General features: G+C 48.1%; 1 protein-coding gene, 1 long non-coding RNA gene and 1 pseudogene across 2 annotated transcripts in view; all 3 read left to right on the top strand.

The window, feature by feature from the left end:
* LOC112080548 (BRD4-interacting chromatin-remodeling complex-associated protein-like) overlaps positions 1–7,563 on the top strand; it is a 29,242-nt pseudogene extending 21,679 nt beyond the window's left edge.
* A 1,149-nt stretch (positions 7,564–8,712) lies between these two features.
* On the top strand, positions 8,713–10,385 carry LOC139027442 (uncharacterized). Its single transcript, XR_011479523.1, has 2 exons — positions 8,713–8,828; positions 8,954–10,385. It is a non-coding gene; the product is annotated as an uncharacterized lncRNA (long non-coding RNA).
* Positions 10,386–13,261: 2,876 nt separating this feature from the next.
* LOC112080550 (EH domain-containing protein 2) overlaps positions 13,262–13,539 on the top strand; it is a 33,904-nt gene continuing 33,626 nt past the window's right edge. Inside the window, exon 1 of the mRNA XM_024146348.2 lies at positions 13,262–13,365. The gene's annotated coding sequence lies outside the window, so the exon portion shown is untranslated. The remainder of the gene's footprint in view (positions 13,366–13,539) is intronic.

Genomic DNA, 13,539 nt, shown 5'->3' with positions numbered 1-13,539 from the left:
TAGGTGAACAGATGATCTCCACATGTGTGGTTCCACCGTGAAGCATGGAGGAGGTGTGATGGTGTCGGGGTGCTTGGCTGGTGGCACTGTCAGTGATTTATTTAGAATTCAAGGCACACTTAACCAGCATGGCTACCACAGCATTCTGCAGCGATACGCCATCCCATCTGGTTTGCGCTTAGTGGGACTATCATTTATTTTCACAGGACAATGATCCAACACACCTCCAGGCTGTGTAAGGGCTATTTGACCAAAGAGGAGAGTGATGGAGTTCTGCATCAGATGACCTGGCCTCCGCAATCACCCGACCTACCCAATTGAGATGGTTTGGGATGAGTTGGACCGCAGAGTGAAGGAAAAGCAGCCAGCAGTGGTCAGCATATGTGGGAACTCCTTCAAGACTGTTGGAAAAGCATTTCTCATGAAGCTGGTTGAGAGAAAGCCAAGACTGTGCAAAGCTGTCATCATGGCAAAGGGTGGCTACTTTGAGGAATCTCATATAAAATATATTTTGATTTGTTTAACACTTTTTGGTTACTACATAATTCCATATGTGTTATTTCATAGTTTTGATGTCTTCACTTTTATTCTACAAGGTAGAAAACAGTCAAAATAAAGCAAAACCCTGGAATGAGTAGGTGTTCCAATACTTTTCAACGTGTGTGTTGTGTAACTGTGGATCCACAGTACATTGGGAAGTATTCATGCTTAATGGTTTCATCGAGCAGAGAATCTTGTTTCTCATGGTCAGAGACTCCTTTAGGTGCCTTTATGGGGTATTGTGTGTAGATTGATGAAGGGGGGGGAAAACTATCTAATCAATTTTAGAATAAGGCTGTAACAAAATGTGGGGGGGAGTTCCAGGGGCTGAATACTTTCCGAATGCACTGTTATCACAGAACTCTCTGGGCAAAGACCCCATCCTTTCCAGGGATAGACCTGCTACAGCCTTTAGATAAATATCAATACATACTTATCATGGATGTGTTATCGGCTGGTGGATGTGTTATCCCTGGTCAATGTCTTGATGGATGTGTTATTCCTGGTGGATGTGTTTATCCCTGGTAGATGTGTTATCCCTGGTCAATGTCCTGGTGGATGTGTTATCCCTGGTGGTGTGTTATCCCTGGTCAATTGTCTTGGTGGATGTGTTATCCCTGGTGGATGTGTTATCCCTGGTCAATGTCTTGGTGGATCTGTTATCCCTGGTGGATGTGTTATCCCTGGTGGATGTGTTATCCTGGTCAATGTGTTATCCCTGGTGGTGATGTGTTATCCCTGCAATGTCTTGATGGATGTGTTATCCCTGGTGGATGTGTAATCCCTGGTGGATGTGTTATCCTGGTAGATTGTTATCCCTGGTGGATGTGTTATCCCTGGTCAATGTCTTGGTGCATGTGTTATCCTGGTCAATGTCCTGGTGGATGTGTTATCCCTGGTAAGATGTGTTATCCCTGGTGGATGTGTTATCCCTGGTGGATGTGTTATCCCTGGTCAATGTCCTGGTGGATGTGTTATCCCTGGTGGATGTGTTATCCCTGGTCAATGTCTTGGTGGATGTGTTATCCTGGTGGATGTGTTATCCCTGGTGGATGTGTTATCCTGGTCAATGTCTTGTGGATGTGTTATCCCTGGTAGGATGTGTTATCCCTGGTGGATGTGTTATCCTGGTCATGTCTTGGTAGATGTGTTATCCCCTGGTGGATGTGTTATCCTGGTAGATGTGTTATCTCCTGGTAGAATGTGTTATCCCTGGTGGATGTGTTATCCCTGGTAGATGTGTTATCCCTGGTAGATGTGTTTTTTTAATTTTTTTACCTGGTAGTGTGTTATCCTGTGATGTGTTATCCTGGTCAATGTCTTGGTGGATGTGTTATCCCTGGTGGATTGTTATCCTGGTCAATGTCTTGGTGGATTGTTATCCCTGGTGGATGTGTTATCTGGTGGATGTGTTATCCTGGTCAATGTGTTTATCCCTGGTGGATGTGTTATCCCTGGTCAATGTTGATGGATGTGTTTATCCTGGTGGATGTGTAATCCCTGGTGGATGTGTTATCCCTGGTAGATGTGTGTTCCCTGGTGGATGTGTTATCCCTGGTCAATGTCTTGGTGCATGTGTTATCCCTGGTCAATGTCCTGGTGGATGTGTTATCCCTGGTAGATTGTTATCCCTGGTGGATGTGTTATCTCCTGGTGGATGTGTTATCCTGTCAATGTCCTGGTGGATGTGTTATCCCTGTGGATGTGTTATCCCTGGTCAATGTCTTGGTGGAGTGTTATCCGCTGGTGGATGTGTTATCCCTGGTGGATGTGTTATCCTGGTGGATGTGTTATCCCTGGTGGATGTGTTATCCCTGGTCAATGTCTTGGTGGATGTGTTATCCCTGGTGGATGTGTTATCCCTGGTGGATGTGTTATCCTGGTCAATGTCTTGGTAGATGTGTTATCCCTGGTGGATGTGTTATCCCTTGGTAGATGTGTTAATCCCTGGTGTACTGGCCGCTGGTGGATGTGTTATCCCTGGTAGATGTGTTAATCCTGGTAGATGTGTTTATCTGGTAGATGTGTTATCCTGCCCTGGTAAGATGTGTTTCCCTGGTTCAATGTCTTGGTGGATGTGTTTCCCTGGATGTGTTATCCCTGGTGGATGTGTTATCCCTGGTGGATGTGTTATCCTCGGTGGATGTGTTTATCCCTGGTCAATGTCTTGGTGGATGTGTTATCCCTGGTGGATGTGTTATTCCCTGGTGGATGTGTTATCCTGGTCAATGTCTGGTAGATGTGTTATCCCTGGTGGATGTGTTATCCCTGGTAAGATGTGTTATCCCTGGTAGATGTGTTATTATCCCTGGTGGATGTGTTATCCCTGGTAGATGTGTTATCCCTGGTAGATGTGTTATCCCTGGTAGATGTGTTATCCCTGGTAGATGTGTTATCCCTGGTGGATGTGTTTATCCCTGGTAGATGTGTTATCCCTGGTGGATGTGTTATCCCTGGTCAATGTCTTGGTAGATGTGTTATCCCTGGTGGATGTGTTATCCTGGTGAGATGTGTTATCCCTGGTGGAATGTGTTATCCCTGGTCAATGTCTTGGTGGATGTGTTATCCCTGGTGGATGTGTTATCCTGGTCAATGTCTTGGTAGATGTGTTATCCCTGGTGGATGTGTTATCCGTGGTCAATGTCTTGGTTAGAATGTGTTTATCCCTGGTGGATGTGTTATCCTGGTAGATGTGTTATCCCTGGTAGACTGTGTTATCCTGGAGATGTGTTATCCCTGGTCAATGTCTTGGTGGATGTGTTGTCGTGTCTTTAGCTATGCCGGATTAAGTGATATGACATGCTATTCTATAAAATCCTTTCTCCGTACTAATTAATATTACCTGATTGAGCTAATCATGTAAATGTAATTAACTAGAGAGTCGGGCTACACACGAAATAATATTTATAGAGCTGTTATCTCCGAATAAAACTCTGAAAGACCTAGTAATATTTTCATCAATAGCAGTCAATATTAATCGTCACCTTATTTAGTCTCATCTGAAAGTTGTAAATTCTTGGTTATCTTCACGAAACCCTGGCTAACAAGTTGAATCAGAAATACAAACATTGCAGGTTATATTATTTATTACTAAATACCTAACTAATCACTACAGAATAAGCATATACACAGAATGAAATTCAATACCTTGATTACAAAATTAACGTCATAAAGGAAACGTCCCTAGCGGACCGGAAACAGATACTCTGTCCGTTCTTTTCCTAGGCCACGTTTGCCAGGCCAGCCGCTGCCTAACTCAACGACTAGAGAAGGTATCAGCATTCTGTAGCGAATAAGAGTTCAAAGTTCATACCATTCGCAACCAAAGTTCATTGCTGATGGTTGGCTTCTGTTCTGTATTATTATACTGAACCATTCTGACATCGGATCTGTCATCCTAATGTTACCGCGAACAGTTGACATGTTAGTCCTCCCTCTTCCCCCCCGTTTAATGTTATGGACTCGTTCGCCTCACATCCTCGAGGATACGGATTACTATTTTCGTCAAAGGCTTTATATAGTGGAGGGAGCTGAAGGGTGTGTTCATAGTTTATAACGCCATGTCTCTTCACAGGGGCGGGCCACTGATTGAGCATGAGCCCTAACCTTATATGAAACCCAAACTCTCTATTTGGAGCTAAAATTTAGCATTTAATCTTTTCAACCAATAATTTTATATTCAAACATTTAAATCTGCCCAACAATTTCCATGTTGAATTGATAACTCTAATTGTGTAAGACTTTCCACTGCTAGAGTTTATGTCATCCTGTCTATTGATGAGAATGTCCTCAGATGAGCAACCGAACTGACATAAATTCATTAAGTACCAACTCCAATATGTTCAAACTGGTCGGATTACCAAGAATATAGTTCATTTCCCCCCACCTTCTGATGCTTCCCAGAATCTCTACGTTAACCAGGATTTTCAAATTGTCACATCAGTTATAGTAGGGAGAGAGAAAAGGGGGGGGGGGGGTGGTATTCATGACTGTCATAAACCTACCCCCAGGCCAATGTCATGACAGTGTTAATCCCCTGGTAGATGTCTTGAGGTGATCAACCTCTTGGTGAGTGAGAGACTTGACAAATTGAAACAGAGATCAGCAAAGGAGAAGCTCTGTAACGTTTCTCTATTGGTGCAGTCTGTCCTCTTGTGTACAGGAGCCAGAGCAGCATATAGCTAATCAGTTTGTATATTGGAGTAGATTTGTCTTGTGTTAGGTCTCTCATCTCTGCCTCATCTTATAAGCATCTGTCTCTCTCTCTCTGTCTCTCTCTGTCTCGCCTCTTTCTGTTTCTCTGTCTTCTCTCTCGTCTCTCTCTCTCGCTCTCTTCTCTCTCTCTTCTCTCTCTCCTTCCTCTCTTCTTGCTTCTCTCTCATCTCGTCCTCTTCTTTTCCTCCTCCTTCTTTCTCTACTCTAGCTCTCTCTCTCTCATGCCTCTCTCTCTCTCTCTGCTCTCTCTGTCTCTCTGTCTCTCTGTCTCTCTGTCTCTCTTGTCTCTCTGTCTCTCTGTCTCTCTCTCTCTGTCTCTCCTCTCCAGAGGAGTATGTGGCAACTCGAAGATGCTGCGAGGCGGAGAGTGGATCTGCCAGATGCCCCAGCCCCAGTCTTTTTGTGTCGGCTGAAGCCGCCAGCGCCGTGTGGAGTAGTGTAATCTGGCGGGCAGGCTGGCAGATAAAAGCTCCACCCACCCATCGCAGCTCAACACTTCGCGCCCACTTCCCCCTCACCAAGCTTGGTGATAAAGCAAAGGGGAGGCGGGGCGCGTCTTCTGTCTCTGGTCCAGCTCCCCAGTTCCTGTAGCTAGGTCGGGGTCAGGGGTTAGGCAGACATCGCGACACCCCAAGTCACCAGCTCCTGCCTTCAGCCACGGTCTTTTCCGCCGCTCCCTCCTCCAACTCCTCCGTAGCCGCCCCTTCCTATCCTCCAACTTCTCCTACCCGTCCCTCCTCTCGTCGCAGCTGATGAAGATGATGGGATTCTCTTCCCCGATGGACCAGTAACACTTACCAGCAAGATTAACGCGCCCGCCCACGCATCGGCTTGAAGCTCAAACCTACCACCCAGGCCCAATCAGTACTGACACAGCCTACCACCCAGCCCCAATCAGTACTGACACACCCTACCACCCAGGCCCAATCAGCACTGACACAGCCTACCACCCAACCCCAATCAGTACTGACACACCCTACCACCCAGGCCCAATCAGTACTGACACACCCAAAAGCCCGAGCCGTAGCAGCACTGGCCACGCCTCCTTCTATAACTACTGTCATTAGGACTCCGCCCCCTACCTGTAATGCCACTTCCTCGGCAACGGTCTCCATAGCAACCACACAGGCGACCCCCAGCCCCCTCCAGAGAGTCACAGCCCCCCCACCCTCATCCTCCTCTTCCTATCACCCTTGGTCTTCATCATCAACGACAACACCATCCTCGTCCTCCTCCACTGCTCAGATGAACGGAACGTTAGAACATCACAATGTGGGTGGAGTCGAGCGTAACCCCGCCTCCACGGTCACGCCTCCTCAGACCACTTGCCGCCTACCGCTACGGAAGACTTACCGGGAGAACATCAGCCCGCGCGTCCGACCGGGCGTTCCGGGAGGAGGAGGAGACAGTGTCCCGTACCCCCGTCCCTCCCCCTCACCCCCCAAATCTCCCCTCCCACCGCCCTCCTTCTCACCCTCTGCCCTCTCGGAGCGGACAGTGATCGCCAACGTGAAGTTGGAGAAGAGAGGAGGCAGCTCCAGGGAGGCGGGCTCCCACCCCTACACAGAGCCCAGCCGAGAGGCCCCGAGGCTGGGGAACTCCACCGCCTCCTCCCCTGGCTTAGTGCAAGGTCTGGAGCAAATGGAGGTGTTGTACCGTGGCATCAAAAACACAAACCCTCACCTCTCGGACAGATCCAGAGACAGTGAGGGGGACAGAGGGGCGGACGTGGGGAGGTGTAAAAGGGTGAGCAGTAAAAACCATCAGAGGTCAGGGAGCGGAACGTTCAGAATGGACCAGCATGCCCCTGGGCCCCCGTCCACGCCGTCAGATGCTTCCTGTTACAGAGACTCATCACTTCCTGCTAAGCGCTGTAAGTCGGACTCCCCTGACATGGACAACGCCTCCTTCTCCTCCGGTTCCCCGCCACACGATGAGTCTCTTAACGAGCACCTGCAGTGTGCCATCGACTCCATCCTCAACCTGCAGGGCCAAGCCCAGGGACCCACGCCACGCGGGGCCAAAGGGGCCTCCGCCAAGCCACACCACAGTCAGCGCGCCACGGGCCCCCAGTCCTCCTCAAACACACACAGACCCTCAGTCTCCTCCTCTTCCTCATCCTCCTCCTCTTCTCAGGTTGGAGGCAGAGGACGCAATGGCGGCCTGGTGCCACAGACTCAAGGCAGATAACACACACACACACACACACACACACACACACACGGGACAGTAGAGACTGAAGAGGAGGAGAGGTTCACAGAGAAGTCTCACTGTGCTTTGATCAACTGTTTGTCCATCTGAATGTTGTCTACTTTACAACATGACCCAATGCTCTCAGTCACACCATGGATGGGTGGATGGTGACGACTCTCTCTCTCTGTAAAAAGGTATCATGCTTTACTCTGGAAGTCTCCTCTGCTCTCTCAACCACGCTCAGTCATTAGAGTAATTAGTCTTGAGGTTTTTCATTCACACGCTGTATTCCATTACATTCCTTAGTTCATCATGTTATGTCTGTCTGCTCGTCTGTCTGTCTGTCTGTCTGTTTCCTGGTTAATAATAACACTTTGGTCATGTTGACGAGGTATGAAACGGGTGAAAAGAATTCTGAAACTACACAAACTAGTCCAATAAGTACACAGATTTTTGTTTTCTGTTGCAAACGGTTTTACTACGGTGTGTCCTACTGAACACTACTGAGGGGACTCTCCCTACAGCCTGCTGTCACTAGGTAACCCGCACCAGGAAGAGAGAGGTCTGGTATAGAACGCCCTACAGCCTGCTGTCACCTAGGTAAACCCGCAACCAGGAAGAGAGAGGGTCTGGTATAGAACGCCCTACAGCCTGCTGTCACTAGGTAACCCGCACCAGGAAGAGAGAGGTCTGGTATAGAACGCCCTACAGCCTGCTGTCACTAGGTAACCCGCACCAGGAAGAGAGAGTCTCGGTATAGAACGCCCTACAGCTGCTGTACTAGGTAACCCGCACCAGGAGAGAGAGGTCTGGTATAGAACGCCCTACAGCCTGCTGTCACTAGGTAACCCCGCACCAGGAAGAGAGAGGTCTGGTATAGAAGCCTACAGCCTGCTGTCACTAGGTAACCCGCCCAGGAAGAGAGAGGTCTGGTATAGGAACGCCCTATCAGCCTGCTGTCACTAGTATACCCGCACCAGGAAGAGAGAGGTCTGGTATAGAACGCCCTACAGCCTGCTGTCACTAGGTAACCCGCACCAGGAAAAGAGAGGTTCTGGTATAGAACGCCCTACAGCCTGCTGTCACTAGGTAACCCGCACCAGGAGAAGAAGGTCTGGTTATAGAACGCCCTACAGCCTGCTGTCACTAGGTAACCCGCCCAGGAAGAGAGAGGTCTGGTATAGAACGCCCTACAGCCTGCTGTCACTAGGTAACCCGCACCAGGAAGAGAGGGTCTGGTATGAGACGACGCCCTACAGCCTGCTGTCACTAGTAACCCGCACCAGGAAGAGAGAGGTCTGGTATAGAACCTACAGCCTGCTGTCACTAGATTAACCCGCACCAGGAAGAGAGAGGTCTGGTATAGAACGCCCTACAGCCTGCTGTCACTAGGTAACCCGCACCAGGAAGAGAGAGGTCTGGTATAGAACGCCCTACAGCCTGCTGTCACTAGATTAACCCGCACCAGAAGAGAGAGGTCTGGTATAAGAAGCGCCCTACAGCCTGCTGTCACTAGGTAACCCGCACCAGGAAGAGAGAGGTCTTGGTATAGAACGCCCTACAGCCTGCTGTCACTAGGTAACCCACCCCAGGAAGAGAGAGGTCTGGTATAGAACGCCCTACAGCCTGCGTCACTAGGTAACCCCACCCAGGAAGAGAGAGGTCTGGTATAGAACGCCCTACAGCCTGCTGTCACTAGGTAACCCGCACCAGGAAGAGAGAGGTCTGGTATAGAACGCCTACAGCCTGCTGTCACTAGTAACCCGCACCAGGAAGAGAGAGGTCTGGTATAGAACGCCCTACAGCCTGCTGTCACTAGGTAACCCGCACCAGGAAGAGAGAGGTCTGGTATAGAACGCCCTACAGCCTGCTGTCACTAGGTAAACCCGCACCAGGAAGAGAGAGGTCTGGTATAGAACGCCCTACAGCCTGCTGTCACTAGATTAACCCGCACCAGGAAGAGAGAGGTCTGGTAAGAACGCCCTAGACAGCCTGCTGTCACTAGGTAACCCGCACCAGGAAGAGAGAGTTCTGGTTTAACCTGTTGTCCATGTGTCCCCCAGATAACTGTCCTCTTCTCCTGTTGTCCATGTGTCCCCCAGATCAACTGTCCTCTTCTCCTGTTGTCCATGTGTCCCCCAGATACAACTGTCCTCTTCTCCTGTTGTCCATGTGTCCCCCAGATCAACTGTCCTCTTCTCCTGTTGTCAATGTGTCCCCCAGATCAACTGTCCTCTTCTCCTGTTGTCCATGTGTCCCCAGATCAACTGTCCTCTTCCCTGTTGTCCATGTGTCCCCCCAGATCAACTGTCCTCTTCTCCTGTGTCCATGGTCCCCCAGATCAACTGTCCTCTTCTCCTGTTGTCCATGTGTCCCCCAGATCAACTGTCCTCTTCTCCTGTTGTCCATGTGTCCCCCAGGTCAACTGTCCTCTTCTCCTGTTGTCCATGTGTCCCCCAGAATCAACTGTCCTCTTCTCCTGTTGTCCCCCAGATCAACTGTCCTCTTCTCCTGTTGTCCATGTGTCCCCCAGATCAACTGTCCTCTTCTCCTGTTGTCCCCCAGGTCAACTGTCCTCTTCTCCTGTTGTCCATGTGTCCCCAGATCAACTGTCCTCTTCTCCTGTTGTCCCCCAGATCAACTGTCCTCTACTCCTGTTGTCAATGTTTCCCCAGATCAACTGTCCTCTTCTCCTGTTGTCCATGTGTCCCCCAGATCAACTGTCCTCTTCTCCTGTTGTCCATGTGTCCCCCAGGTCAACTGTCCTCTTCTCCTGTTGTCCATGTGTCCCCCAGATCAACTGTTCTCTTCTCCTGTTGTCCATCATCATATTCATGGTGTATCTGACTGGTTTTAATAGCGAGGTGGCGACTCTGACTGACTGTTGTTACTGCTCTCTGACTGACTGTTGTTGGTTGACTGTTGTTACTGCTCTCTGACTGACTGTTGTGGGTTGACTGTTGTGGGTTGACTGTGTGTGGTGCTGTCGGCCTCTAAATGGAACCCCATTACTGTATTGATGAGGTGTTGATGAAGACATGTAGTGATGAATCGCCTGCATGTTAAAACACATCTCTTCTGTTGTCTATGTCTCTGGTTGTCCTGGCAAGATGTTGTCTTTCTGACTAGTTCAATATGTTAGATGCATTTCAGTCAACACACAGACGCCCCCGCCGCCCCCCCCCCCCCCCCCCCCCGTCACTGTTCATCCATCCTCTCTCTCCTCCATGTCATGCTCCTCTTCAAAGCCCAGTGGAGAAGTCAAACCCAAACGCAGCGAGAGCAACAGCAACATGGACAAACAAAATAATGTACAAAAAACCCAGAAGAGAATTGGTAGTATATTATTACAGATTAATTTTGTATTGTATTTATTGTGTATAATGAAACTTTTTAAAAAATAAATGTACATTTAGTAAAACTGTAAATTAAACCTTGCTTCTTTTCTAAAAGAGTTTTTTTATTTTATTTAACCTTTATTTAACCAGGTAGGCCAGTTGAGAACAAGTTCTCGTTTACAACTGCGACACAAACAACAGAGTTACACATGGAATAAACAAAACATACAGTCAATAATACAATAGAAAAGTCTATATACAGTGTGTGCAAATGAGGTAGGATAAGGGAGGTAAGGCAATAAATAGGCCATAGTGGCTAAATAATTACAATATAGCAATTTAACACTGGAGTGATAGATGTGCAGAAGATGAATGTGCAAGTAGAGATACTGGGGTGAAAAGGAGCAAAATAAATAACAGTATGGGGATGAGGTAGTTGGATGGGCTATTTACAGATGGGCTATGTACAGGTGCAATGATCTGTGAGCTGCTCTGACAGCTGGTGCTTAAAGTTAGTGAGGGAGATATAAGTCTCCAGCTTCAGTGATTTTTTCAGTTCTTTCCAGTCATTTGCAGCAGAGAACTGGAAGGAAAGGCGGCCGAAGGACGAATTGGCTTTGGGAGTGTCAAGTGACATGTAGCACGCGCTCCAGCAGGTATGAGTAGGTGCTGCTATGGTGACCAGTGAGATATACCTGCTGGATCGCGTGCTACAGGTGGGTGTTGTTATCGTGACCAGTGAGCTGAGGCGGGGCTTTACCTAGCAAAGACTTATAGATGACCTGGATCCAGTGGGTTTGGCGACGAATAAGAAGCGAGGGCCAGCCAACGAGAGTACAGGTCGCAGTGGTGGGTAGTATATGGGGCTTTGGTGACAAAACGGATGGCACTGTGATAGACTGCATCCAATTTGCTGAGTAGAGTGTTGGAGGCTATTTTGTAAATGACATCGCCGAAGTCGAGGATCGGTAGGATAGTCAGTTTTACGAGGGTATGTTTGGCAGTATGAAGGATTCTTTGTAGCGAAATAGGATGCCAATTCAAGATTTAATTTAGGATTGGAGATGCTTAATGTGAGTCTGGAGGGAGAGTTTACAGTCTAACCAGACACCTAGGTATTTGTAGTTGTCCACATATTCTAAGTCAGAACCGTCCAGAGTAGTGATGCTGGACGGGCGGGCAGGTGTGGGCAACGATCGGTTGAAGAGCAGGCGTTTAGTTTTACTTGTATTTAAGAGCCGTTGGAGGCCACGGAAGGAGAGTTGTATGACATTGAAGCTCGTCTGGAGGTTAGTTAACACAGTGTCCAAAGAAGGGCCAGATGTATACAGAATGGTGTCGTCTGCGTAGAGGTGGATCAGAGAATCACCAGCAGCGAGAGCGACATTATTGATATATACAGAGAAACCCCCTGTTGACCGGGGTAGGGGTAGCCAGGTGGAAAGCATGGCCAGCCGTAGAAAAATGCTTAATGAAATTCTCAATTCTCAATGGATTTATCGGTGGTGACAGTGTTTCCTAGCCTCAGTGCACTGGACAGCTGGGTGGAGGTGCTCTTATTCTCTATGGACTTTACAATGTCCCAGAACTTTTTTGAGTTAGTACTACAGGATGCACATTAATGTTTGAAAAAGCTAGCCTTTGCTTTCCTTAACTGTCTGTGTATATTGGTTCCTGACTTCCCTGGAAAGTTGCATATCGCGGGGGGCTATTCGATTCTAATGCAGAACGCCACAGGATGTTTTTGTGATGCTTCTAGTGCTTCTATTACAGTGCCTTGTGTTTGTTGATGTAAAAGGTTTTTCACTCATGTGATTTGACCAGGAAAAACTCTGGGCAACTGGAAAAACTCTGGGCCTTGCTTACTTCTATTTATTGTGGAACATTCAGGGCATCCTACATACCATTTTGGATGAGTAACGATGACAGAAGAGGTGTCGATTTTTGGAGGGGAAGGAAGGATGTAATGTAGCTGAGAGCCAGCAGGAGGCGCCGGTGGTAGTGGAAACATTGCGCTGGGGGTGATGGTTGGTGTGCCTGCGGGGTTTAGAGAGTTGCGGAGAGGAGGAGGAGGAGCAGTGGAAAGAGGAGGAGAGAAGGTAGACAGTGGAAAATGTCTAAATGCTGGGAACTTAAACTAAGTCATGGGGTGGTCTCTGAGAATGTTTATTACATAAAAAAAAAAAGAACTGGGAGAAACTATAACTGAATAATGCAACCATTGGCAGGATGTGTAATCTCTAGACTCTTTAATCTAATCTAGACTCTTTAAGATCTGTTGAAGATCTCTGTATTGGGGTTGTCATCAAAGAAAGACTCCACCCAAATTATTTATCCAACTCCCCCATCGCACGTACACACCGTGCTCTCCACCCTCCTCAACCTTCCCTGCCAGTACCCCACCCAACCTTTTTCCCAGCTCTAAACAGTAGAGACTCAGGGTTAGTCCCAGAGTTTTGCTTGGCATCGCTGGGAGAGGAGGTGCATTGAGAGAGAGAGAGAGAGAGAGAAAGGTGTAGTCAGTGTGTCCCTGTCTTCCTCCAGCTAGCAGAGAGAGGACCCCTTCATCTGAAATATATTCAACTCTGGAGAGAAACCATCCCACGGACTGACAGGCTTCTGGTTGCCCTTACCTCACAGGAGCACCCTCCTGAGTAGCTGGTATTTACTGACAGTAGAGAGAGAGCACCCTCCTGACTAGCTGGTATTTACTGACAGTAGAGAGAGAGAGCACCCTCCTGAGTAGCTGGTATTTACTGACAGTAGAGAGAGAGAGAGAGCACCCTCCTGACTAGCTGGTATTTACTGACAGTAGAGAGAGAGAGCACCCTCCCTGACTAGCTGGTATTTACTGACAGTAGAGAAAGAGAGAGAGCACCCTCCTGACTAGCTGGTATTTACTGACAGTAGAGAGAGAGAGCACCTCCTGACTAGCTGGTATATTACTGACGAGTAAAGAGAAGAGAGAGGCACCCTCCTGACTAGCTGGTATTTACTGACAGATACATGCAGGAGCAACTCTCTAACCTTTCATTCTACAACCTCCTGAAGGGAGGAGCGTTTCTCCCATCTTCACCAGGTAAGGGTTTTGTTTTCTGACTTTAAAACTCATGTTACCTAAACTGTGTTAACAAGTTCCCGTATAAAGACCTTTTATGGAATTGTGAGGCACTGAATGGAAAAAAAGTTGAAAGTTTAGAATTTGAATCTGTGAAATGGAAGGTTCTTGGTGAAGGTCTGATGCATTTCGCTA

Source organism: Salvelinus sp. IW2-2015, unplaced genomic scaffold, assembly GCF_002910315.2.
Source record: "Salvelinus sp. IW2-2015 unplaced genomic scaffold, ASM291031v2 Un_scaffold16372, whole genome shotgun sequence".
In the NCBI taxonomy this organism is placed as follows: domain Eukaryota; kingdom Metazoa; phylum Chordata; class Actinopteri; order Salmoniformes; family Salmonidae; genus Salvelinus; species Salvelinus sp. IW2-2015.
Note: the sequence above shows the minus strand (reverse complement) of the source record. Positions and strands in the feature narration are given on the sequence as shown.